Raw genomic sequence first — 27,736 nt, 5'->3', positions numbered from 1 at the left:
CTAGCTTATTCCCAGCACCTAGCTCAGAGCCTAGCACAAGCGGCAACTCAGTAAATATTTCTTGAGGGCATGAGTCAATTGTCTAAGGTCACACAGCCAGAAAGCAGCACAAAGTAGCCTGGATGACACCAATCAGGATTTCTGGCTCTGCAAGCTGAGAGAATCCAGGATTTGGAGGGAAGTGATATGGAAAGCTCTGATAGCTCTATAATTCTAGGATTCCAAGGCAGCTCCTGTTTAACATTCCTCTTCACAAAGCACTGAATGGGAAATTCATTCTATTATTTCCTGGGTCTGCATCACCTTCTATAAACACTAAATTCTGTGTTGAATGAATTCTGCAGACTAGAATATACTACACTGCCTATTCTGCCATGGTCACTGGCAGGACAATTTACAGGGTAACCTTCCCTCTCCTCCTATAACCATGGTGCAATGGACATGGATCCCAGCCAGATAGTTCACCAGATGCTGCAGTTAGAGGACTTTTCAGAAGGTCCTGCTGCTAAGCACGAAACTAGCAGGTTTGTTCAATAAACTCAGGGATGGGATAGTTTGATTGTCAATCTTTTCTGATATGGTATTTCCTATTTCAGCAAGGACGTGGGCACTGATGTTTTTAGTTATTATTATAGGAATATCTATATTTTAAATTAAGGTTTATCTAAATACCTAAATAGATAAAGTTCTATATTTAGATAATGTTTCTGTATTTTAGGTTTCTCATAAGAAAAATAATAATCATTGCTTAAAAAAACTTAGAGAAGTGTTAAGCGAATAAAAATATTGCCGAATTTCACTAACCAGAAATAATCATTAGTGTCATTTGGGGTTATTTTCTCTCCTTTTTTTTTTTTTTTTTTTTGTATTTTTCTGAAGCTGGAAACGGGGAGAGATAGTCAGACAGACTCCCACATGCGCCCGACCCGGATCCACCGGGCACGCCCACCAGGGGCGATGCTCTGCCCACCAGGGGGAGGATGCTCTGCCCCTCCGGGGCGTCGCTCTGCTGCGACCAGAGCCACTCTAGCACCTGGGGCAGAGGCCAAGGAGCCATCCCCAGCGCCCGGGCCATCTTTGCTCCAATGGAGCCCTGGCTGCGGGAGGGGAAGAGAGAGACAGAGAGGAAGGAGGGGGTGGGTGGAGAAGCAAATGGGCGCCTCTCCTATGTGCCCTGGCCGGGAATCGAACCCAGGTCCCCCGCACGCCAGGCCGAAGCTCTACCTCTGAGTCAACCGGCCAGGGCCTTCTCTCCTTTTCTATATGCTATTTTAATAGCTGAGACTAAATCAAATATCTTTGTATATTCCTTCTAATATAATATTCTATTTAATGATTATAAAAATTTTACATATAATCATCCCTCTTGCTGAGCACTTACTATGTGTCTGGTTTTTTGGTATTGTAAGACTGTTACTAATAACTATGTCTATAAATTATCTATGTTCTAACCAGGGGTAGTCAACATTTTTATACCTACCACCCACTTTTGTATCTCTGTTAATTGTAAAATTTTCTAACCGCCCACCGGTTCCACAGTAATGGTGATTTATAAAGTAGGGAAGTAACTTTACTTTAGAAAATTTATAAAGCAGAGTTATAGCAAGTTAAAGCATATAATAATAATTACTTACCAAGTACTTTATGTCGAATTTTTACTAAGTTTGGCAGAATAAATCTTTATAAAACAACTTACTATAGTTAAATCTATCTTTTCATTTATACTTTGGTTGCTCCACTACCGCCCACCATGAAAGCTGGAATACCCACTAATGGGCAGTAGGGATAAGGTTGACTACCACAGCCATTTCTCTAAAACAGATTCCTAAAAGTGAACTACTAGGTCAAATAAAATCTAATTTGTATCTAACTTCTTTGATCTAACAGAAAAATTTTTACCATCTACCTATAAATTATAAACAGATGTAGAAGTATACATAGGCATAACATACACACAGTCATAGACACATATATACCCCCTACCAATTTCTAAAGGCCTACAGGGTTCAAAATACAGTAAGGAATTTAAGTACAGGTTGCAAAAGGAAAATCCTAAACAGATTTCTGCCTAATCTATTTCCATTTTTAAAAAAAATGTAAAATTACATCTCACCTTCACATGAATGGGTACTCAAATGCCACAGGGAATTGTAACAGGTCAGAGCCAGGAGGGACCCAGGACACCCCTCTATCCAAACTGCCCCGCCCCCATTGTATGAATGAAGGAGCGGAGGCCCAGAGAGAAGAACTGATTTTATCACCCACATTAGTGATAAAGTCACACAAATAGGAAATGGCAGAGTTAGGAGGAGGGTCGGTCCATTAGGGCAGTTGATGCTCACTGAGCGTCTTGCACAGGCCAGGCACTGTATCAGTGCTAGAAATGCAGAGGTGAACACAACAGGACCGAGGATGGTGGTAGAGGACCAGAGGGGGGAACTGGAAGGAGGAGCTGTTAAAGGGAACTGCATTTCTCTTCCTCTGGAGAATAGTACCTTCACCCCGTCCCCTTCAATCTTATATAGGAATTGTTTTTCCCAGTTTGGGTTCTAATGATGTCATTTCTTAAGAAAACATGAAAACCTCTTACATTTATTCTCAAAATTGGAATCAGGACATAAATAATTATATGCATCAGGTTTCACAAAATAATAGGTTAATGACAATAATCACCACAACTGCTAACATTTATTGAGTGGCTACTATGTGCCAAGCACAGTAATAAGCCCTTCACTTGTAGTAATTCATTTAGGTTGAGCTTCTACTTAATCACAGCAAGTCCCTTTGGAACCACTTTGAGAAAATCCCAAACCTGATGCAGTCTAATAACGAAATCTTATATAGCTTAGAGCAGTGGTCCCCAACCCCCGGGCAGCGGACCGGTACTGGTCCGTGGGCCATTTGGTACCAGTCCACAGAGAAAGAATAAATAACTTACATTATTTCCATTTTACTTATATTTAAGTCTAAACGATGTTTTATTTTTTAAAAATGACCAGATTTCCTCTGTTACATCCGTCTAAGACTCACTCTTGTCGCTTGTCTCGTAAGTTCGACAATTATATATATTTTAAAATACCACAGTTTTTACGCCGGTCGCATAATTTTATTTTGTGCATTTATCCATCCCACCCTACAGGCCAGTCCGTGAAAATATTTTCTGACCTTAAACCGGTCTGTGGCCCAAAAAAGGTTGGGGACCACTGGCTTAGAGCATCCAGGCTGGAGAGGTAGTATCTGATCACAGCAGAATGTAACCACATAAAAGGGACAGGTAAAGGTCATTGAGAAGCCTCCTAGTTTGCCCTGGGTGGTCGTCTCAGTGGTAGAGCGTTGGCCCACCATGTGGAAGTCCTGGGTTCAATTCCTGGTCAGGGCACACAGGAGAAGCAATCATCTGCTTTTCTACTCCTTCCCCTCCCCACCTCTCACTTCTCCTCCAGTCGCCATGGCTTGATTGGTTCGAGCACACAGGCCCCAGGCGCTGAGGATGGCTTTCTGGAGCCTCCACCTCAGATGCTAAAAAGAACTTGGTTGTGAGCAGCCCTAGATGGACAGAGCATCGATCGCCCCAGATGGGGGTTGCCAGGTGGATCCTGTTCAGGGCGCATGAGGAAATAAATCTGTCTCTCTATCTCCCCTCCTCTCACTTGGAAAAGAAGAAAAAATAAAAATATTTTTAAAAAAACAAAACTCCTGGTTTATCTTCAGGCACAGGGAATTGATCTGATCAGAACCTTTCCGACCAGGTGATTCAACGCTTGCTCTCTCTGCAGTGAAGGAGGTTAGTCTCACACGATACGCAGTGCCAATTCCCTCAGTTGAAACAAAAATTAAAATTTGATTAACCTAAAACAATATACTGCTTTATTCCCAGATGAGAGGTTTTCAGAGGCAAAGTAACTAATTACAGAGAAGAAAAAAAAAGAAGAGGCTCTATCTGAGGAGTGCTTGGTTGAGACGGGACGAAAGCATCACAGGTGAGGGTACGAGAGGAGGGAATGATTTGGGTATAATACCAAGAGAGACTCATTCAGCCTTTCCTTGGCTCCTCTGACCTAAAAACTCACCTTGGAGCAGGTAAGATTTTGAAGTCTTCAAATAGATCACACCTCCATACCAGATTACACAGCAGGGAATTTTACAAACCTAGACATCTGTTTATCTCTGTGCAAAGCTCAAAGACTGCAGGGTGGAACAGACAGTTCTCATGAAAAGCCACGGTGGTGACTCTGTCAACACACTAAGCTTGGGTGTGTCCTGTAGCCCATGAGGGAGCCACTATGCATGAGGCCTGGGAGGCATATCTTGACATGCACAGCTGATGTTCAATAAAGGGGATTCCGGCTGTCACTTCAACAGTTCTGGGTAACTGAACCAACAGAGCGGTGTTTCAACCACTCAGCATTTCATGTCTGTCTACTTTTTTGGCAACTTCCAAAGGAGCTGTTTTTACCACACCCGAGACCTTACATGATAGAGCAAGATCATAATGATAACTGATCATGGGTGGGAGGTAATCAGCGTTTGCCCTGTGTCTAGCACTGCACTTCAAGCTCTACCTAAAATATAGGAGTTAGTACCATAGGAATCTTCTGAGGGGTTGGTATCATAAGTAGTCATATCCCCACTTCAAAAAGGAGGAAACCGGGGTTGAGAGGTTAGACATGTGCACGGTCACACAGTGGGTTAGTAGCAAAGATGTAATTAGAATCCAGGTCTGTCTGACTCCAGAGCCCTTGTGTAGTCAGTTAGCTCAAGCTTAATTTGTTATTTTGTCAACTAATTTGAAACTCAAAAATTTCCAAAAAGGGACAATCCCTTTAATATGCAAATGATCTCATCAAAACTGAGTCCCCAGACACAGGATGCTATGGACTTGTGCTTCCTAAAAATCCATATATTAAAACCTAATACCCTACATGATGGTATTAGTAGGTGGGGCCTTTGGGGGTGATTGGGATTCATGCTCTTAAAAAGGAGCCCCCAGAGAGCTAGCCAGCCCCTTCCAAAATGAGAGGTTACAGTGAAAAGACAGTCATCTCAGAACCTCCCCAGACACCAAACCTGCCAAGTGCCTTAATCTTGGACTTCCTCCAAAGCTGGGAGAAATAAAATGCCCCGTTTCTAAGCCACTCAGTTTACGGTATTTTGTTATAGCAGCCGAACAGACTAAGACAATGGGATTATATGGGATGAGGCAATAACAGCACAATAATATAAAACAATCTCTCTGAACAGTTCTGATCTTTTCAGAGGCTGTGATGCGCAACTATGGAGGCCCCTGCAGGAAAGAGTCCTCACATTGCTTTTATGAGCTTTTGAAAAACAGGGCTTGGTTTTTCTTCTTCTAAAGAAAATATTACAAATTGTGGTTAGTTTGCTCAGAGAGGTTTAACAAGTTGGGTGTTTTCCTAAACAAATGTAATGTCTGGGAAAATGTTGACTGTAGGAACACTGTTATTGAAGTTTCCAATGACACCACTATTTACGATAATAACCAGCCAGCACTGGCCACTCTCACTCTTGCCATGAACGAGTGTCGAGGTCTAACCCCCACCCTCATCCAGCCTCATGGGGGACAGATTATAGGTGTATAGATATAAAGTCACTGATGCCAATGGAGGCAGAAGAGTTTGGTGAGGAGATTTGCTGTCATATAGATCTGGGATTGTGTGTGTGTGTGTGTGTGTGTGTGTGTGTGTGTGTGTGTGTGTGTGACACAGACAGAGAAAGAGACAGAGAGAGGGACAGACAGGAAACGAGAGAGATGAGAAGCATCAATTCTTTGTTCTGGCACCTTATTTATTCATTGATTGCTTTCTCATATGTGCCTTGATGTGTGTGTGTGGGGGGGGCGCTACAGCAGAGCAAGTGACCCCTTGCTCAAGGCAGCAACCTTAGGCTTCAAGCTATCAACCTTTGGGCTCAAGCCAGTGACCATGAAGTCATGTCTATGATCCCACGCTCAAGCCAGCAACCCCGCACTCAAGCTGGTCCTCCATGTCCCAGTCTGACGCTATCTCCACTGTGCCACCGCCTGGTCAGGCGACCTCGCATTTTTTTTTTAACCTCTCCTACCCTTAGTTTCTTTATCAGTAAAATACTTCATGGAGTTGTTACAATGAAAAAGTGTCCAATAAACAGTAGCAATTAATATTACGTAACTTTCCTTTCCTTGTACCATTTGGGGAATAAAGACAAGGGGAAATCTGAACACAACGTTAACACCTAAGTGAACCCTTCACCAACTCCTTCTCTACGTTTTCAACTACGAGCCTCTTCCTGCCCAGCTGAGAAATTCATCCTCCATTTTTAAAAAGTTGCCACTCCTTCATGTCATGCTTCCAGCCCATACACCTGGGGACTCAGATGCTGTAGGTGAAATGTCCCAGCCCACTTCTAGAAATCAAGAGTCAGGACCAAAATTAGACCACCATATGTTATTAATACCACATGGGTGAGCAATCAGAATGGATGCCCCACTACTGACGGTGTGAGTTCTCTTTGAATAGCTCAACTAATTTTCTACAAAGTAATGAAATTCACAAATTGAGCTACATCACCTCAGAATTAAGAAGGGAAGGAAGCTCTTCTGTCAGAACACTGGAGGATCAATGATAAATTCCCTATAGGACGAGGAATGTGATTTATTTATTTATTTCTGATTCCCCTACTTCTGGCACAGCACTAAACATATATATAATAAGACTTCCATAAATATTTGATGAAGAACAAGTGGAATGAATAAACTGAATTCAGATTGCATTGTCAGTTTTTAGAAGGGACCTAGAGTCCCTCCACCTTACTCTTCCACCATCCTTAGAAAGATGGATGCTATCACTCTGGGCACATGGAATCTGCCTTCTAGACCAGTGGAATTGGAAAAAGGAGAGTTGAAGGGAAGAAACTGAGGGAGCTTCCTCCTCTTCTACAAAACTTCCTTGAAGTTCCAAATAGCATTTCTACTTGGGTCTCATTGGCTAAAATTTAGTCCCATGACCAAACCTCACTGAAAAGTGCCTGGGAAATGTAGTTTTTGTTTAGTTGGGGAATAATGTACCTAGCTACAAATCTGAAAGGTTTATTTTCTGAAAGAGAAATGGATATTGGGGAGCAACTAGCAGTCTTTGACACATATGGTATGTAGGTTAGTATAATTAGATAATTAATTGTATTAATTAATTTTATTAATTTGTTATAGTTAGATAATTAATTAATTAAAGCACTAATTAAACTGACATTATTGAATTTAAAACTTTACTAGGTACCAGAAACTGATGTAGGTATTAAGGAAATAAAGATAATACATGACATCTATTATTAAGAAATTCATCATCATCACTACAACCAAACCAATGCTGCAAGAAATGATAAAGGGCCTGTTGTAAACAGATCAAAGGGGGGAAAATATATAGAAAAAGAGGAATACAGCTTTAAAGAATAAAATGGCAATAAACAACTACATATCAATAATAACCTTAAATGGAAATGGATTAAATGATCCAATCAAAAGACATAGGGTAGCTGTGTGGATAAGAAAATAGGACCCGGCCCTGGCCAGTTGGCTCAGTGGTAGAGCGTCGGCCTGGCGTGCGGGGGACCCGGGTTCGATTCCCGGCCAGGGCACATAGGAGAAGCGCCCATTTGTTTCTCCACCCCCACCCCCTCCTTCCTCTCTGTCTCTCTCTTCCCTTCCCGCAGCCAAGGCTCCATTGGAGCAAGGATAGCCCGGGCGCTGGGGATGGCTCCTTGGCCTCTGCCCCAGGCGCTAGAGTGGCTCTGGTCGCCGCAGAGCGACGCCCCGGAGGAGCAGAGCATCGCCCCCTGGTGGGCAGAGCGTCTCCCCTGGTGGGCGTGCCAGGTGGATCCCAGTAGGGCACATGCAGGAGTCTGTCTGACTGTCTCTCCCTGTTTCCAGCTTCAGAAAAATACAAAAAAAAAAAGAAAATAGGACCCATACATATGCGGTCTACAAGAGACACACCTTAAAACAAAAGATACATATATACTAAAGATAAAAGGATGGAAAAAATTATTTTATGCAAATGGAAATTAAAAAAAAGCTGGGGGAGCAATACTTATATCAGACAAAATGGACCTTAAAACAAAGGCTATAGTAAGAGATAAAGAAAGTCACTACATAATGATAAAGGGAGCAATCCAACAGGAAGATATAACTGTTATAAATATCTACGCACCTAATATAGGAGCACCTAAATATATAAAGCAGACTTTGATGGATTTAAAGGGCAAGATCAACAGCAATACTATAATAATAGGGGATTTCTATACCCCACTAACACCACTAGATAGATCCTCAAGAAAGAAAATTAACAAAGGAACAGCAGACTTAAAGGACACACTAGATCAACTCAATTTAATAGATATCTTCAGAACCTTTCACCTTAAAGCAGCAGAATATACATTCTTTTCAAGTGCCCATGGTACATTCTCTAGAATAGACCACATGTTAGGGCACAAAAGCAGTCTCAACAAATTTAAGAAGACTGAAATTGTATTGAACACTTTCTCTGATCACAATGTCATGAAACTAGAAATCAACCACAACAGAAAAACTGAAAAATATTCAAACACTTGGAAACTAAATAGCATGTTATTAAATGATGAATGGGTTAACAATGAGATCAAAGAAGAAATAAAAAAAATCCTAGAAACGAATGATAATGAGCATACATCAACTCAAAATTTATGGGACACAGCAAAAGCAGTCCTGAGAGGAAAGTTCATAGCATTACAGGCATACCTTAAGAAGCTAGAAAAAACTCAAATAAACAACTTGACCCTGCATCTAAAAGAAGTAGAAAAAAAACCAGCAAGTAAAGCCCAGAGGTAGTAGAAGGAAGGAAATAATAAAGATCAGAGTGGAAATAAATGACATAGAGGCTAAAGAAACAATACAGAGGATCATTGAAACCAGGAGGTGGTTCCTTGAAAACATAAACAAGATCAATGAACCTTTAACCAGACTCACCAAGAGAAAAAGAGAGAGGACTCAAATAAAATTACAAATGAGAGTGGAGAAATAACAACTGACACAACAGAAATACAAAATATTGTAAGAAAATACTATGAAGAACTGTATGCCAAAAAACTAGACAACCTAGATGAAATGGACAAATTCCTTGAAACATATAATCTTCCAAAAATTAATCTGGAAAAATCAGAAAACCTAAACAGACCAATTACAATAAATGAGATCGAAACAGTTATCAAAAAACTCCCAAAAAAGAAAAGTCCTGGGCCTGATGGCTTCACAAGTGAATTCTACTAAATATTCAAAGAAGAACTAACTCCTATCCTTCTCAAGCTATTTCAAAAAATTCAAGAGGAAGGAAGATTTCCAAGCTCCTTTTATGAGACAAGTATAATTCTGATTCCAAAACCAGGCAAAGACAACACAGAGAAAGAAAATTATAGGCTAATATCCCTGATGAATTTAGATGCTAAAATCCTCAACAAAATATTAGCAAACTGGATCCAGCAAAATATGAAAAAAATCATACAGCATGATCAAGTGGTATTTATTCTGGGATACAAGGTTGGTACAATATTTGCAAATCAATCAATGTGATTCATCACATAAACAAAAGGAAGAAGAAAAACCACATGATAATTTCAATAGATGCAGAAAAAGCTTTTGATAAAATCCAGCACCCATTCATGATCAAAACTCTCAGCAAAGTGGGAATACAGGAACATACCTCAACATGATAAAGGCCATCTATGACAAACCCACAGCCAACATCATACTCAATGGGCAAAAATTAAAAGCAATCTCCTTAAGATCAGGAACAAGGCAGGGGTGCCCCCTTTTACCATTCTTATTCAACATAGTTCTGGAAGTCCTAGCCACAGCAATCAGAAAAGAAAAAGAAACAAAGGGCATCCAAATTGGAAAAGAAGAAGTAAAATTATCATTATTTGCAGATGATATGATATTATATATAGAAAACCCTAAAGTCTCAATCAAAAAACTACTGGACCTGATAAATGAATTCAGCAAGGTGGCAGGATACAAAATTAATACTGAGAAATCAGAGGCATTTTTAAATACCAACAATGAACTGTCAGAAAGAGAAATTAAGGAAGCAATCCCCTTCACCATTGCAACCAAAAAAAAATAGTACCTAGGAATAAATTTAACCAGGGAGATTAAAGACTTGTACTCGAAAAATTATAAAACATTGATAAAAAAAATCAAGGAAGATACAAATAAGTGGAAACATATACCGTGCTCATGGTTAGGAAGAATAAACATCATTAAAATGTCTATATTACCCAAAGCAATTTATAAATTCAATGCAATACCAATTAAAGTACCAATGACATACTTCAAAGATATAGAACACATATTCCAAAAATTTATATGGAACCAAAAGAGAACACGAATAGCTTCAGCAATCTTGAAAAGGAAGAATAAAGTGGGAGGTATCACACTTCCGGATATCGAGTTATAATATACTACAAGGCCATTGTACTCAAAACAGTCTGGTACTGGCATAAGAACAGGCATATAGATCAATGGAACAGAACAGAGAACCCAGAAATAAACCCATAGCTTTATGGACAACTGATATTTGACAAAGTAGGTAAGAGCATACAATGGAATAAAGACAGCCTCTTTAATAAATGGTGTTGGGAAAATTTGACATCTACCTGCAAAAAAATGAAACTAGACCACCAACTTACACCATTCACGAAAAGAAACTCAAAATGGATAAAAGACTTAAATGTAAGCCATAAGCAGCTTAGAAGAAAACATAGGCAGTGAGCTCTCTGACATCTCTTGCAGCAATATATTTGCCGATTTATCTCCACGGGCAAGTGAAATAAAAGACAGGATAAACAAATGGGACTATATTAAACTAAAAAGCTTTTGCACAGCTAAAGACAATAAGAAAGAATAAAAAGACAAACTACACAATGAGAGAACATATTCAACAATAAGTCTGATAAGGGGTTAATAACCAAAATTTATAAAGAACTTTTATAATTCAATACCAGGAGACAAACAATTCAATCAAAAAATGGGCAAAAGAAATGAATAAACACTTCTCTAAAGAGGACATACAGATAGCCAAAAGGCATATGAAAAAATGCTCAACATCATTAATCATTAGAGAAATGCAAATTAAAACCACAATGAGATATCACCTCACACCAGTCAGAATGGCGCTCATCAACAAAACAACACAGAATAAGTGCTGACAAGGATGTGGAGAAAAGGGAACTCTCCTGCACTGCTGGTGGGAATGCAGACTGGTGCAGCCACTGTGGAAAACAGTATGGAAATTCCTCAAGAAATTAAAAATCGAACTGCCTTTTGACCCAGCTATCCCACTTTTAAGAATATACCCCAAGAACACCATAGAACTGTTTGAAAAGAAGAAATGCACCCCCCATGTTTATGGCAGCATTGTTCACAATAGCGAAGATCTGGAAACAGCCCAAGTGTCCGTCAGAGGACGAGTGGATTAAAAAGCTTTGTAACATATATACTATGGAATACTACTCAGCCATAAGAAATGATGACATCGGATCATTTACAACAACATGGATGGACCTTGATAACATTATACTGAGCAAAATATGTTAATCAGAAAAAAACTAAGAACTATATGATCCCATACATAGGTGAGACATAAAAATGAGACTCAGAGACATGGACAAGAGTGTGGCGGTTACGGGGGGGGGGGGGGCGGGGGGGAGAAGAAGGGGTTTGGGGGAGGGGAGGGGCACAAAGTAAACCAGTTAGAAAGTGACAGAAGACAATTTGTCTTTGGGTGATGGGAATGCAGCATAATCAAATGTCAAAATAACCTGGAGATGTTTTCTCTGAACATTTGTACCCTGATTTATAAATGTCACCCCTTAATAAAAAAAACTTACTTTAAAAAAAAAGAACTGCTTGCCTAAACTGCAGTTACAAAATATGCCTTAATGAAGAAATTGTTATTAATAGAAGAAAGAAAAAGAAATTCATTGTCTAGTATATATGGCACCGTCATCTATCTACCCAGTCAACCAAGGTGGTTAAGCACTAAGTCTTAATATTTCTCAAATCCGTTCCCTCTCTCCATCTTCTACCATATCCAAGTTTTGGCCTTCATCTGGTTTTATTTATTTGCTTGTTTATTTATTTAAAGTGAGAGAGACAGAAAGAGGAACAGACAGACAGGAAGGGAGAGAGAATAGAAGCATCAATTCTTTATTGCGGTGCCTTAATTGTTCATTGATTGCTTTCTTATATGTGCCTTGATCAGGAGGCTTCAGCAGAGCAAGTGAGCCCTTGGGCTCAAGCCAGAGACCTTGGGGTCATGTCTATGATCCCATGCTCAAACTGGCAATCCCGCGCTCAAGCTGGTTGGTGAGCCTGCACTCAAGCCAGATGAGCCCACACTCAAGCCGACAACCTCAAGGTTTTGAACCTGGGTCCTCAGCATCCCAGGCTGACACTCTATCCACTGTGCCACCACCTGGTCAGGCCTTCACCTGGTTTTTTGAACAACTTCTGAATTTTCTTTTTCTCCTCAAAGTCACCCTTTAAAGCTTCCTGCATAAAATCTTTCATATGCCCCATCACGTCCAGACAGAATCTGCATTCTTTCACTTGCCATACACTGTATAGCCCCATTGGCCTCTCCAACAACCTCCTCCCACCACCCGGCCCTGGATTTTCTCACGGGCAGCACAGAGATAGTTTGTGATCACAACCTTGTCATGACGCTCTCACCTCCAAGCCCTTGTCCATGTTTGGTTCCACCTGAGGCACATTTTCCGTGCACTTATCTGATAGACACCTGATCATTATCTGAGACACAGTTAAATCATCTCCAGCTCTAGGGAGTCTTTGCTGCCCTCGAACCCTCAGTTCCTCCCTCCCTCTGGAGCTGGGAGTGGAGGCCACCCTCCCCTCCAGTTTCCTCAGCAGCCCCTGTGCATACACCTGCATGTATTGATATTTAAGTCCTCACACTGCAGTAAACTGTTCATTACTTCTCCCTTCCAGACTATGTCTTTCATTTGGTATTCTTAGTGCTTAGTATATTGTAAACATCCATTTCTTTCTTCCTTCATTCAAGAGGACCTCTAGTAACAAGTTGATCCATCTTCTACTCCATAGACCTTACAATCTAAAAGGCACCTAATAGGAGTTAAAAGAAAAAAGGAATGAACATAAGAAGAGAACAGATGGAAGGAAAAAAAAAATGAAAAGGAAAGAGAAGAAGAAAAAGCTAATTCAATCCTCGGGTGCATCAAATTGCTTAGCCTCCTGACAGTCCCTAAAATATTTGAAATTGCTGTTATATTCATGCTAATGCTTTCCTTTTCCTAACTTAAAAAGTATTTTTAGACTTTTTACCCCAACATATTCTCTAACACCACTTCTACTCTTACTTCTTTATTCAGAAATTGCCTTACTTTCCAAACTCAAGTCTCCTAATAATAAACATTTCGCCTAGAACATCTAATCCTTTTTGTATGTTTTTAGGGAAAAAATGAAACTTAAGCATATCAGTAATTGGCAATAAATAGAAAGGCTGGGAGTTCAAAGGTTTAAACTAGTGTTTTGAGGGGCTCTCTAATACAGGAGTCTTTAAAGGAGCCTTCACAGGAATGTTAATTACTTAAGCAAAGTCATGCATGACACATACTTACACCAAGTGACTGGTCAAACTTTAACAACAAATGTAACCTGAGGTCCCTGGCTCATCTTTCTGCTAAACAGAACTCCAGGATTCAAACAGGATTAGTGCCACAGAGCTGTTCCTTATTCAAAAATAAACCATTATAGAAAGCCCAGTATTTTATTCAAGTGGCTGACGGGGTCTCATGAATCCCTTCAGCTGCACAAACTAAGATCTTTTTGCTTGTCGGCCTTAATCACAGAGCTCCTATTAGGAAGTTTAATATAGCAGCAATTCCAGGAATGCTTTATGCTTTGATGAAGTAGGAAGATACCTTCATCAAGGTGTGGCTGTGTGAAGGTCTCCCATCACCAAAAGATCTCTCCATCAGGGGAATTCTTACTGTCTCTCTGGGTTAAAGTACTGAACACAGTCATTCATTCACTCAACAAAGAGTGACAAGGATTCTTCTAGACATAAGAGGTGAAGTGGTAAATTCACTGGCCTGCTCTCAAGGATCTCAGTGTCTAGTCGGGGGAGACAGGCTCAGACATTAACGTTGATGATGCAGTGCGATCAACTGACGGCCAAGCACTCAAGGGACTCGGAGCTTGGAGGGGAGGATAGTAACGCTGAGGAATTAGAAAAGGCTTCTCAGCAGGAGTGATATTTGAACAGGGTCGTTTAAAATGAGCAAAGTAAGCTACGGATGGGGCTGGACAAGGGGTGAGAGGATGAGAAGGACAGTTCTGGCAAAAGTGTCCAAATTACTAAAAGAAACAATGACTCAAGGAAAGGATTCAGCACAGTGAAAAGGTAAGAACTGGGAAGAGTAAGGAGGGAAATGGGACGTAAAGTTGGAATGGTAAACTATTAATTCCTAGCTCCTTAGTTCGTATTGATTCAGTTAGCAAATTCACTGCCCTAACTGTGCCCAGCACATGTATGTACTGAAGGGGAAGATGGGGGAAAAAAAACATTATAACATGAAATATGTTTCTACCTTATGGCCAAGGGCTACACTACTAGTCCATATGTGTCAGTACTGGGTGAAATGAAATATCCAAACCATGGGTCAAATCACAAGGGACAGAGACTGCTAGTTGCCTACCCTGTATCAACTCTTCCCCAATTCCCTACTAACAGAACCCCAGTGAAATGAGGTGTGGCCATGTGACCAAGTTCTGGCCAATAAGGTATACAGACAAGTGTTATATGGGATGTCATAAAAGCTCCTAAAAAGGTGGAGAGTTGACACATGCATCATTTGTCCTCTACCCTCCTATTTTTCCTTGCCTGAAATTGTGATGTGATGGACAAAGTTCCAGCAGCCATCTTATGACACTGAGGATGGAAAGTAGGTGGTGTGGATGCAGCATATGTACAGATGGAGCTGAAAGACAGGAGGAGCCTGATGACCTCAAGGAACCACCAACTGAGTCTTGGACTGCCACCTACTTCCAGACCTCTTTTATGTAAGAGAATAAAACTTCAAATTGTGAAAGCTACTATATTCAGGTTGACCCTAACTAATCAGCCATATAATTCTCCTCTCCTTCTTTCCTTTGGGCAAAGAAGAAAGGCGGATCCTTTCTGAAAATGTGCTTCTCTTACTTGGAACTCAGAATACGCACTTAAGAAAAAATATATCCGCCCAGGGATTTGAACACTCATATGCCATTGCCGCTGCTCCTTCCCCTGAACCACAATCCCATGTTTCTGTTGTCAAAATTGTCAAGCAAAGGATTACAAGGGTAGGAGGAATGGCCGCAGCTGTGGGACTCACAAGGAAATAGAAGCTCTTAACTGGCATTCTGGTGCTTGTGCACTAGGTGTCAGCTATCGGAATTTAAAAAGGAAGAGGAAAGACAATGGGGCAGAGAGCGTGAAGTGTTTTTTCAGACATACCTGCATAACCATAGATAATCTACCTTAATAAGAGAATGAGTAAATAAATGGTGATATAGCCATACAACACAAGTCTAAACAGCTGTTGGAAGAAATAAGGCACTCTTTTAAGTAATGCAAAGGTCTTCAAGGGATACTGATCAGTGAAAAAGCAAGTTACAAAACACTTCATAGAAAAAAGCTAGATGTGGCCCTGGCTAGTGTGCTCAGTGGATAGAGCATCAGCCCGGTATATGGAGGTCAGGGGTTCAATCCCTGATCAGAGCACACAGGAGAAGTTACCATCTGCCCCCCTCCCCCTTCTCTCTTTCTTCCCCTCTTGCAGCCAGAGGCTTGAATGTTTCCAGCATTGGCCCTGGGTACTGAGGATGGCTCAGTTGGTTCAAGCCTCAGCCTCAGGAGCTAAAAAAAAGTTCAGTTGATTCAAGCATCAGCCCCAGATGAAGATTGCTAGGTGGATCCCAGCCGAGGTGCATACGGAGTCTGTCTCACTATCTCCCCTCCTTTCACTTAAAAATTAAAAAAATAAAATAAATGAATGAATGGCTAGACTGACTTCCAAACTGACTCAATCAGTGGATATAATGTTTTGAAGATACGCAACCAATGTGCTCTCCATTTCCTCTCTAGCAGCCATTCTGCTCCTGTAACCTCAGGAGATGCTAGGTGTAGGGCAGGAGGAGATTAGGATGTAGGGGAGTCCCCACCCTCTGCCTTTGGGGAAGTCAGGGGAGAAGAAAGCTGCTTGTTGGCATCATGGATCCTCATCCCCCACACTGGACTGAAATTCCTGAAAGGCAAAGTGGGACGGAGCTGTGCATGTTAATGGGAAAGAAAAAGGCACTCAAAACATGCGCTACACTTCCCGCTAGGAACTCTGGGAGATCAACGGGGCCCTGCAGTGACGTGAAACTACAACAGCACATAAACACTGATATTCATGCTGCAGGAGGGCAGTCCAAGGCTGTCCTTGACTCTCAAGAAAATGAAGCAGGAGCTGGTAGTGTTAGTAGACAGTTTGATACGTGTGCTGTAATACATTTCATGTATTCACTAGCTATAAACTTACTGTGTCCCACCCTTTATAGATTCTGAGCTTGCCACAGAGAGAACCATCTACAAGTTCGCCAGTCACAGGCTTCTCCAACAGACACCTGCCCAAGACTGGCCCAGCCAAGACCAAAGCAAAGCACTGGGAGAAGCCAGGGGCTGGGCTTGAATCCAACTCTATTTCCTGCCTCCACTGCCCCACCCCAAATATGAGGGAGGCAGCACTAAGGAAGACTAGCTAATGAATAAAAAAGCGTTACATTTTCTTGGCACAACTCAGAGGTAGTATTTTCCAACATTACATTTGCATATGCATTTTTTTAAAGTTCTGGTAGGATATCCAAGAAAATGGTAACCATTTTGACCTTTAAGTAATGGGACCGGGAATTAGGGGAAGAGTGGGAGGAAGACTTACTTCTTCCTTTATATTCTTCAGACAGGTCTGAATTCTTTCACCACAGCCTTCCATTACTTTTTAAGTGTCTGGAAATGAGTTTTAAAAAATTATTTCTCAAAAGGTTAGTTTCACATGCTTTTAACCACAATTATCAGGATGTTTATGAGCAAACCACATGGTAAGTAAATGAAGGTGGTACAGGACCCCTTGGATACACTGAATTAGTGGGAGACCAAGGACATATAATAGAATTTGGGCCACTGCCTGGGGCCCATCTGTTAATAAATAATAGCCAATGTTTACTGAATACGTACTACATGTGAGGCACCAAATTAAGCACTTTACCTGTATTAACTCACCTCGTCCTCGGCAACCCTCATGAATTTGATTCTGGACTCTGGGTAAAAGTCTGAGCCTAGTTGTTCTTGAGTTCCCTGGATAGACCAACTTTTCTTCTTTAGCTTTCAGAAAGCTGAGCTCTCTTGATGAGTGGCTCTCTGGCTTCTTTTGGAATGAGCTTTTCCTTCCTGATGCCAGTAGTGATCCGGCTGAGGAGGCCCAGCCATCCTGCCAGAGTGATGCAGAAGGCTTCAATCCAGAGACAGGGGTTCATTCTGAGCCTCACTGCCCTCTCTAGGCCTTCGGAACATCAATAACAGCCCCTTTTCCTAAGGTCCAGTGTGTGCTAAATCATGGAGAGCGTTCAGACATCCTCCCCTCCCAGCTCCACACTGCACATGCCCTAGCATAGCTGGCATCACTAGCACGACCGCCACCAGCAGGAGCCACAGTGCCCGTGGGCCTGGCCAGCGCAGCACATCACAAGGGCGCTGGGAGTGCTGGAGCTGCCCTCTCCTGCTCTTCCCAAGCAAGTGCTCAGGAAACAAATCTTTTAGAGATAACTACAGGTGAAGTTTACAGGTCTTGGGTACTGTGGACAGCCTTCAAAATCAGGCTGGGTTGGCTTTCTAGCTGAGGGTCCCTGAGCTAGTCTGCCTATTCTTGAACTTGGAATAACAATAAGAAGTGAGGATGCTATTAGGAAGTGTGTCACAACATGCTGTCATGCACACAGTAGGCATGCAGACAGTAGTAACTACAATTGCTATTAAATATAGATTAGGTCCAGCTCTAGCTCAGTTGTTTGGAGTTTCAACCTGGTATGCTAAAGTTGTGGGTTCAATTCCCAGTCAGGGCACATACAAGAATCAACCAAGGAATGTATAAACAAATGAAATAACAAATCGATGTTCCTCTCTCTCTCTCACTCTCTTTTTCTCTCTCATCAAGCAATAAAATTTTTTTTTAAAGTATGTATGTTCGGCTTGTCTCAGAGCCTTGAATGCCAAGTTGTTTGTCTAAATCAGATGTGGCAGGGGTGAGGGGAGGAGGAAGGTGAAGGAAGAAGCATGAGAAGACCGCACGGTTCCCCATTTTATTTCATGTTGGTTAAGGATGTAATAAGCTACGCTAAATTCTCTTTTAGTCCTAAGGGAAAGATGGAATTTGGCATTTTTAGTTTTCCTCCAAAAGAAGAAAAAGAAACACAAAAACAGGAAGCCGGCTGGATTTATTTCTCCTACTTTGATTTACAACCCCCTTTCAGGTCATAATCACTGTTTTTAAATTAATATTTTAACTGCCTCTCCCAAGAAAAAGGAGGGATAACTTATCTGTTTTTAAAAAGAAAGTTAAGTCCAAAGGGCAAAGAATCTGCCCCTATTGAAATAATTCTCTTTAGAAAAGCTATAAATAAGATTTCTGATTCAAAATTAAGATAAGATTATCTGAGGGAAATAGGAGGAAAAAAATAACTGCCAAAGAAAAAAATTTATGACTACATTAGCAAACTCCCTAAAAGAATTAGTTCCTTTTAGTTATGAGTATTTTTTTTCTTTAAAAGCCTCTTCCCAATTAAAAAAAAAAAAAAGTAAAATTAATATCTGTAAACCCCTTCAGACACGTGGACTTAATTTAACTTGAGTATTTTCTTTTTCTTTAAAAGCCTCTTCCCAATTAAAAAAAGAAAAGTAAAATTAATATCTATAAACCCCTTCAGACATGTGAACTTAATTTCACTTAACCTGGCTGGCCCCTGGGGTTCCGCCCTCTTCCGAGGTCCTGACTGCCAAACCTCTTTGGTGTGATCCACACCCACTGCCTGAACTCTAAGCCTTACCCTCTTGTAGTCCAGCCTTTGCCCGCCCCATCCCCCACCACTGAGTTACTAATCACCAATCCAATTCCCTTGGATTCTGCAGGATCTAACACAGCTGTCCACTGTTCCTTACCACAAACTACACCAGCCTGCTTTGCCAGCTGGTGTTTCCTCCATGTTTTTCCTTAATGTCTTAGGTCTCTCCATTGACATTATAGAGTTTACTAAAGCTCAACTCATTACTCCAGTATCATCCTTTTTCTCCACAATCTCATTCATCCTCAGGTTTTGATTTAATACAACCTGTGGCAGAAATTGCTAATTACCCCCAAACACCTCTTTCAAAATAATAGAATTGTAATTAGGAATATGGCTTTGCAGAAGAGGAATAGGGCTTTGCAGAAGAAAGACTACATTTCCCAACCTCCCTTGCAATTAGGTGTGGCCATATGACCAAGTTTGGCCAATATAATGTGAGAAGTGGGTATGCCCTCCCTTTACCCTCCTTTCCCTATACCCTGGATATAATGCAGGCATGCTGGTAAGACCCATCTTGGCCCATGAGAATGAGGACTACAAATTAATAAAGGTGGAGCTACAAGATAAGAGACTTAAAAGCTCTGAATGGTTTATGCTCTTATACAAGCCATTGTTATTTAGCAACAAAATGTATATCCTGACTAGTACTCTGTCACAGTAATGATTATACTAAATCCATTTGCTTTGTTCGGGTCTCACTCCTGAGAGCCACCTTTTCTCCCTGAATCTAGAGACTATCCCTTCTTAGCTATTACCTCAGAATCAACCTGAACTATGACTTCTTCCCCAGTTCCTTTTATTCCCAGTTACCTCCTCCCCCCCAAAATAGTTTCACATCCCCTGTGCTGAAAACCTTCATGTTACCTTTGAATCTACCCTCTCCTTCAGGTCCCAAGTTATATTTAAGATGTTTTTCAAAGCCTTTCAAAATTACCTCCCACTCTACAGTCCCTACTCTCTATGATGCCCTTCTGTGACAAACCTGTGCTGCCACAGTACCCGCCTCCTGCCTCCAGTGTCCCCCATCTACTGCAACCAAGTAGGAGCCACCACTTATTGAACCCGTAGCACGTGCCAAGCCCTGGGGTTGGGCAGAGTATACACATTATCTCTAATCACAACCTTATCCCTAAGGTAGATACTGTTATTGTTATTTTACAGGTAAGGAAAGTGAGGTTCTAAGAGCTTAAATAAAACCTGGCCAAGGTCACACAGCTAGTAAGTGTTAGAAATGGGGTTCAAACTCAGGACTATCCAAGTTCCACCCTGCCACTTGGTATGTGGGAACATTCAATAAACAATTGCTGAATGGATGGACGAATGAATGTATGCATCAATGAATGAATGAATGCATGAATTAATAAATGAATGCATGTATGAATGCTTCCCCATACTCACTCTGGTCAACTTTCCTAAAGCACAGCTTTAATTATGTAATTTTCATTCTTCGAAGACAGAGCCAAGTTTTAAGTCCCCATGATTTTCATTGCCCCCGCATCATTTTAGTAATCCCAAATTTAGGAAGTCATCTAATTTAAAACAGTGTGTTTGCTATGCAATGTAGCTTTAGGGAAAGACCTCAAATCTTTATGATTTCCCCTCCCCCAAATCCACCCCCAAGTAAACATACAATCTAAGTAAAAACTTTTGCTTGCTAACTTTAAGATAAATCCTCTTCCCCTTTCCATCACCCCTATCTCCAGCCAGAGAGCTATGCCCAAAACGTTCCTAGACAGAAATGTTGGAGCCACCATTGTTCTACCTGTGGCATCCAAGAATCCATCTTATAAATATCAAATTCCCTGGCTTGGTTCAAGGATCTCTGTGATTCAGGCAAATCTTACCTTTGCAACCTCACCCCTAGAGCTCTCCCCCATAGAACACCAGCTCCAGTCAGAGCTCATCTGTCACCTGGACCTTTTCACAGCCAGGTCTCCTTTTCACAGCCCCACCCCTGGGCTCCTGTTGTGGCTCCTGCTTGGCCTTTCTTTGTGCTGAGCTCTGCCTACCCTAATGGATCCTTCCAGGCCCAACCTAAAGTCAGCTCTGAGGCCTTGTATACCCAGTGTTCTCTCCTTTCCTAGACTTCCAAGGTACTGGTTGTCCAAAGGCTACCCACTGCTCCTAAAAATCCAAATTCCTTACCTAGGGCCTCCATAACCTAGTCCTGCTTTCTTCTACACCTAGAACCTTCCTCAAAAATATCCACGTTTTGTCTTGGGGCCTTTGTAGTTGTTGTTCCCCTGACTGGAATGTTCTTCGCCTGGATAGCCCATTGTCCTACCTTCCCTAGGTCTCAGTTCAAATGGGAACTTTGAGAGAGGCCTTCCTTGCCCACCCCTTATAAAATAGCAAACTCCCTCACACTCCGCATCCCCTGGGCTACTTTCCACCATTGCCACTTGGCACATTATATATGTATTTCTGTATTTTCTGTTCCTCTCCACTGGAATAGAAGCACCATTAGGACAGGGAATTAATTTGTCTTTTTGGTTGTGTTTGTTACTCAGTGAATTATTGTTGAGTGAATAAATGAACCAATGAAGGAATGAATGGATCTAGCACCACACTCCACCTTGAGCGTGGTTCTCTCCACACCAATTTTCTTCTTCTTTTTTGGTGCTTCCAAGTTCAATCTTATTTCAACACATTTATATTTGACATTCCCAGGGGCAGATCGAGGTTTTGTGAGGGTGGATAGGCGGGTGGGTAGGAAAGGCTGTGTAAGGCAGAGCGAAGAGCCTCAACTTCAGTAGCTTCCTGAAAAATCCTCCTCCACCCCTTCCCTCTGCCTGGGCCACTCTCGGTTCTTCAGAGGCATTTTACCTTGCCAGCCAGGCCCCGTTCACGTTTGTCAGCTCCCCCAAACCCCGCTCAAAGAAGAACTCTCCCTAGCTCTCTCCATTTACCGGTAGATTTTTTTTCATGCCCCTTATCACTCACTGACACGATCTTTATTTTTTTACATGATCTCTCTTAATATTTCATCTACTTGTTCACTGTCTGTGTTGACCACAGAAATGTCAGCTCCTGAGAGACTCTGTCTAGTTCAACAGTGCATGGTGCTGGGAACTGTGATTGCCACACAGCTGAGCTCTGAAAAGACTAGCTGCATAATAAAATGAGCCCAACAGTCATCTCCCACATTCTCTGAGAACCTAAATGACGGATAAGATCAGGGCAAAGAAACTTGGTAGTTAACTGTCTTCTTTTCCATGGCTTCTTGTGACCCCTGAGAAGATGAGACATGACCATTTTATTGCTAATGACAAAGGCAACAGACCACTTACAGGCTCCCACTGGGCTCCTCCTCTTTCCAACTCAAAAAGTGTAGCAGAATACTCAGGGTGACCTTCTTTCTCAAAAGGATGCAAAGTGTGGGGCTTCATTTAGCATATTATCTGTAGGGATGAAAGGACTTTCTAGTAAAGCTAATGAAGTTTATTGTGTGTTTGATGAAGTCTTTGGTTGTATTTTTATCATCTTTCTCCGTGATGAGTGATGATCTCTCTCAACTAAGTTCATAGCTTTGATGAAATTTCAGTGTTGTTTTCTGCTTCCTTCAGTCTGGTTTCAGAATAGTTTAACTCCTACAGCATATCCTTCATTATTTCCTTTGAAAGCAGCCCACTGGTTCTCTAACCTGACTGCCTTGAAATTTACCTATGATGCTTGCCACCCCAAACATGTGGAAGTCCAGCCCTAAATCTGCTTAATCCAAATCTCCAGAGGCTAGCACGACATTCTGTGTGTTTAGCAAGCACCCCAGATAACTCTGATGGGCAGCCAAGTTCAGAAATTGCTAGGAGCATCCCAAGAAATACAGAAAATAAAGCATCTTCAAGAGCCTCATGATATTTACAAGACAACGGTCAAAACACTGGAGCAACTCAGGAAAAATAAGTATGTTTACAAATGCTATCTAATAGAAAATGAAAACATCCACCACCACCACTACCCAAACACACACAATTTTTTCTTTCTGTGTACAAGCTAGGGCACTAGCTAGACTGGGGCATTCAGAAAGGAGAAAATTACCAAGGTCCTAAAATTTCCAGGTTATCTGCTTTGAGAAACTTAAGTGCTTCCAGAAACTATGTGAAATCTTTCCAGTGGTGAAAAGAACCAGACAGGGCACTGGAGGAGCAAATCACTAAGTGCTGAGCACCTAGAATTCCAGCTGTAGCTGAGATTCCGGGCATAGGCTAAGAATGCAGGCTAGCCCATGGCAGAGTGTGGCAGAAAGAGAATAAAGAACAGCGTCATAATCAAAAACCTGCTTGTGAGCTTGGGCAAGCTGCTTCACCACTCCAACCCTCAGTTTCTCCATTTATAAAGTGGGTAGAAAACCAGACTACCTCACAGAATAAAACAAGCCCAGATTTCTCCACTAGATACTATTCAAATGTGGCTGTTTGTCTCACATATCCCATGCCAGCCTGAAACCTTACCTCCTCACCGGAACCTTACCTCGGCTCAGTCAAAAACCTTCTTCTCTCTCGGTGGATGATGTGAGCAAAAGGAAAGTGGTTCATCAGCAAGCAGGTAAATACCAGGTAACTGGTGGAAAGGACTTCATGAAACTGAATTTGGATCCGATTTCATTTCTTTTCGCTTTCCCCTGTCCCTTTCCATGCTCCTGACTTGTCAGAATCTTTTTTTCTACTGATGGCCTCACTCCTACCTTCAATAGGTGGAAAGGTTTATGCTAGTGCGGGAATTCGTGAACTCACACCACTTTCCCTGCCATCCTGCATTGTCAGTGAAAGCTAATTCATTTCTCACACTGAGCAGTGTCACTGAAGATATCACGCATTAACATATGATAGCAACAACCTACGCATGGTGTATGGTCACCTATGTTTCCCAAGTTCATGCCTACTAGACATTACATCCAGTAGGTTCTGAGCAAACAGACAAGTATATCTGCCTTCAAGAATCTTATACCCTCTGGAAGTATCAAATGTCCCATGATATTATCAATATCTGCTACTTATGGGGGGGGGGGAATCCCTCTCTTTTTTCCATCAGACTTAGTGGTTAAATGCAGTAATCTCCAAATTTGTATGATCTTTAAGTAAAAAATATTTGACCACAATCCTCCATTATATGCCTATTTATTCAGAACTTACTTACACATAGTTCTATGGTATTATGCTCTATTTTATAAAACATATACATAAAATAGAAATGTGTAAAGCAGGGGTCCCCAAACTACGGCCCGTGGGCCGCATGTGGCCCCCTGAGACCATTTATCCGGCCCCCGCCGCACTTCTGGAAGGGGCACCTCTTTCATTGGTGGTCAGTGAGAGGAGCATAGTTCCCATTGAAATACTGGTCAGTTTGTCGATTTAAATTTACTTGTTCTTTATTTTAAATATTGTATTTGTTCCTGTTTTGTTTTTTTACTTTAAAATAAGGTATGTGCAGTGTTCATAGGGATTTGGTCATAGTTGTTTTTTTTATAGTCCGGCCCTTCAATGGTCTGAAGGACAGTGAACTGGCCCCCTGTGTAAAAAGTTTGGGGACCCCTGGTGTAAAGGATAGGTAAAAAAATAACTTCTAAGACTCCCCTGTTTTTGTTTTGTTTTGTTTTTTCTGTTGTCCCAGGGGCTCCTGTGGCACAAGTCTAGACACGATTTTCAAGTTCCAGCTCAGCCGCTTGCTGCCGATGTGACCTTGGGCCAGCTTTCTAACCACCCGCACTTCAGTTTTCTCTGTAACATAGAAAGACAACTGCAATACCTAGCTTGCAGGGCTATTGAGAGGGTTAAAATGAGATAATTTAGGTGAAGTGCTCATTCCTGGCATATTATAAACACTCATAAGATAGTACGTATGATCATTATATCATTATCATTCTTTTTAGGTGGAATCTGTTCACAAGCATACTTTGAGTAGACAGATAGTGTGTTTCCTAATACAAAACTCAAAAGGCTGGAGGATACGCTTCTTAGCTGTTGGTGTCAGGTATCATGAGGGCCAAGGGTTCAAGACCCAACTGGGGATCATATTCCCCACTGAAACAGAGGAAGGTAGAACATTATGGTATATGGTATTGTTGTTCTCATTGTAAATCTTCTTGTGTTGACCCCAGGAGGGTTTTCTGGCTGGTACCGTCCGCACAGGCCTCAGCTGTCACCTCCCACCTGCCGCCCCATCTCCTTCCCGGGGCGGACACGTGGAGCCACAGGCAGCCTGCGGTGGGGCTCGCTGGCTCATGCACCACAGCGTATGAAAGGACACGGAGAGCGCTGAGGCCCCAGTGCAAATCCAAGCGTCGTTTTCAAATCTCCCTGTTTGGATGGGAGTGCTTTAAAACTGAAGTATGTTTTCCTTGGCAGAGGGATCCCCCATTAGATGCAATTTCTTCCTGACATTTCAGGAATTGTTTTATGTCTGTGTTCTCTATAAGGACTGTCCGCGGAGGTCGGAACGGAAATTACAGTTCTAAGAATGCTCACATTAGCATACAGGGTAATGCACAAGCCCCGAGCTAAATATCTCCATCCTGGCCGGCCTGCCAGTGCGATGATTAACAAGCCGGGCTGCCACACAGGGGACTGTGCTGGGAGTGCTCCCGGGACTGCGGCTCCCCGGGCCAATGTGGACAACGTGTGTTTAGTCTATCAGAGTATTTATTCAGGACGCCTATCACCGTGGAACCCAGACAGCCGTCTGAGAGAAGACTGCCTGCACCCCTACAGGCCACGGGTGGGGCAAGGTGGATCTATTTTTTTCACAAGATTCCTTTCCAGGCCTCACGGGGCCCCCACTGCCAGGAAAGATTTGGTAGGCTTGTCAATTACCATAACCGCCGACAAGCTTGGCTCCCAAAAGTAAGTCTTTAAAAGGGTCATGGTTCTGGTAAAGCCTAAGTGCCTCCTTTGGGAACCAGCATGAGCTGGTACCCACCTCCTCAGCCCTGGCCAAGCTCATGCCTGGCGTTAGGGTTCCCTTTCTACCAGCCTTCTGTCTTGGATCAAATGTGCCTGGCAGAAGCAAGGTCTGCCTGTCACAGGGATACAAAGCCCTGATATAGAAGAAAGGACAGGACCATGGACTTGGACTCTAAAGACGGGTTCGAATTCCACCTCTGACGTCTAACAGCCATCTGAGTCACCTCTCCCCTCGAAGCCTCTCATGCCCTCTCCACAGTAGAAAGGATCTCTCTTCAAAGACTGCTTTAAAAATAAAGTGAGAGTAACAAAAGTCAATATGCTCAATTACTATATGTCAAAGTTGGACTACATTTCATTTTGTGCCACTGTCAAACAAAGTTAGAAGTATGAGAGCGCCAACTAAGCAGACAAAGAATGGTTAAACACACATTGGGGAAAACACTGTGAGAAAATTTCAGAAACAGTTATACCGAGGAGATGTTCTCTTCTTGCCCAGGTCTCCCCGAAAAGCTTCTTGTCCCCACGGCCATAAAGCAAGAGAAAGAGCCAGCAGTTATTTGATTAGGTTGCATGTTAGAGACTATGTCCTGGGTAAGAACTCTGAGCCTCGAGCGCCAGCTCACAGCCACACACCAGCAAACAGAAGCGATGGCAACCCAGGCTAAAGCCGTGGTAGAGGATGTCTCTGGGCCGCAGTGGCCAAACTCTTTCTGAGTGCAGAGAGAAGCGGACAACTCTGTGTAGCTGAAGCAGACCTACCAAGAGCAGCACAAGACACAGAGGGGCAAAAGAAAGCATGGGAAGTGGAGGATGTGGGCAGAGCACGAGGGAGATGACTTTGTTCACCACACTTGACCTACAGCGCCTCAGTTCTCTGGACCAGAGAGACCAACATTATCATCAGCACCATGTTGTAGCTAGAGCTATCTATTAAATGTAATATCTTGTATTTATACTAAGGAGCCTCTTTAGCCAACTAATTGCAATTCAATTCACAATGTGGGTTGAGTTTGCTTCTTAAATTCTGCATGAGGTATAAAGTAGAATGTGTCATTAGAAGGTCTACGATTTCAGGGATTAGAATGTGGAAGAGGAAGCAAGACTCCAAGTCACTCAATTAAGGGCCACATAATGTTTAGAAGCAGGACCGCCCTGGTGGGTATGTTTGATGCAGCAAGTAAAGATATACCGAGGAGGGTGGAGGAGGAAGTGGATGAGTACTGGTAGCTTCAATCTGCAAGTAGAAGGAATAAACATCAAAGAGTGGGTGAGCTCACTTCCACGAAATATGCCATCTCTTTATGTCTGGTTTTCAAACTTCAAGTCAGCTCTCATTAGCAGATCTTTAAATCAGTTCTGTGCTCTCCACCAGCATTAAAAGGGGGGGGGGGCTGGCCTATTGGCTCAGTGGTAGAACATCAGCCCAGCGTGAGGAAGTCCCAGGTTCAATTCTCAGTCAGGGCACACAGGAGAGGTGCCCATCTGCTTCTCCACCCCTCACCCTCTCACTTCTTTCTCTCTTCCCCTCCCTCCTACAGCCATGGCTCAATTGGAGCAAGTGGCCCTGGGCACTGAGGATGACTCCATGGCCTCTACCTCAGGCACTAAGAAGAGCTTGGTTGCTAAGCAA

General features: G+C 42.2%; 1 protein-coding gene across 1 annotated transcript in view; it reads right to left on the bottom strand.

The window, feature by feature from the left end:
• Nucleotides 1-27,736, bottom strand: part of ROR1 (receptor tyrosine kinase like orphan receptor 1) — a 456,010-nt gene that overhangs the window by 240,962 nt on the left and 187,312 nt on the right. The gene's annotated exons all lie outside the window — the stretch shown is intronic.

This window comes from Saccopteryx leptura, chromosome 3, assembly GCF_036850995.1.
Source record: "Saccopteryx leptura isolate mSacLep1 chromosome 3, mSacLep1_pri_phased_curated, whole genome shotgun sequence".
Classification (NCBI taxonomy): domain Eukaryota; kingdom Metazoa; phylum Chordata; class Mammalia; order Chiroptera; family Emballonuridae; genus Saccopteryx; species Saccopteryx leptura.
Note: the sequence above shows the minus strand (reverse complement) of the source record. Positions and strands in the feature narration are given on the sequence as shown.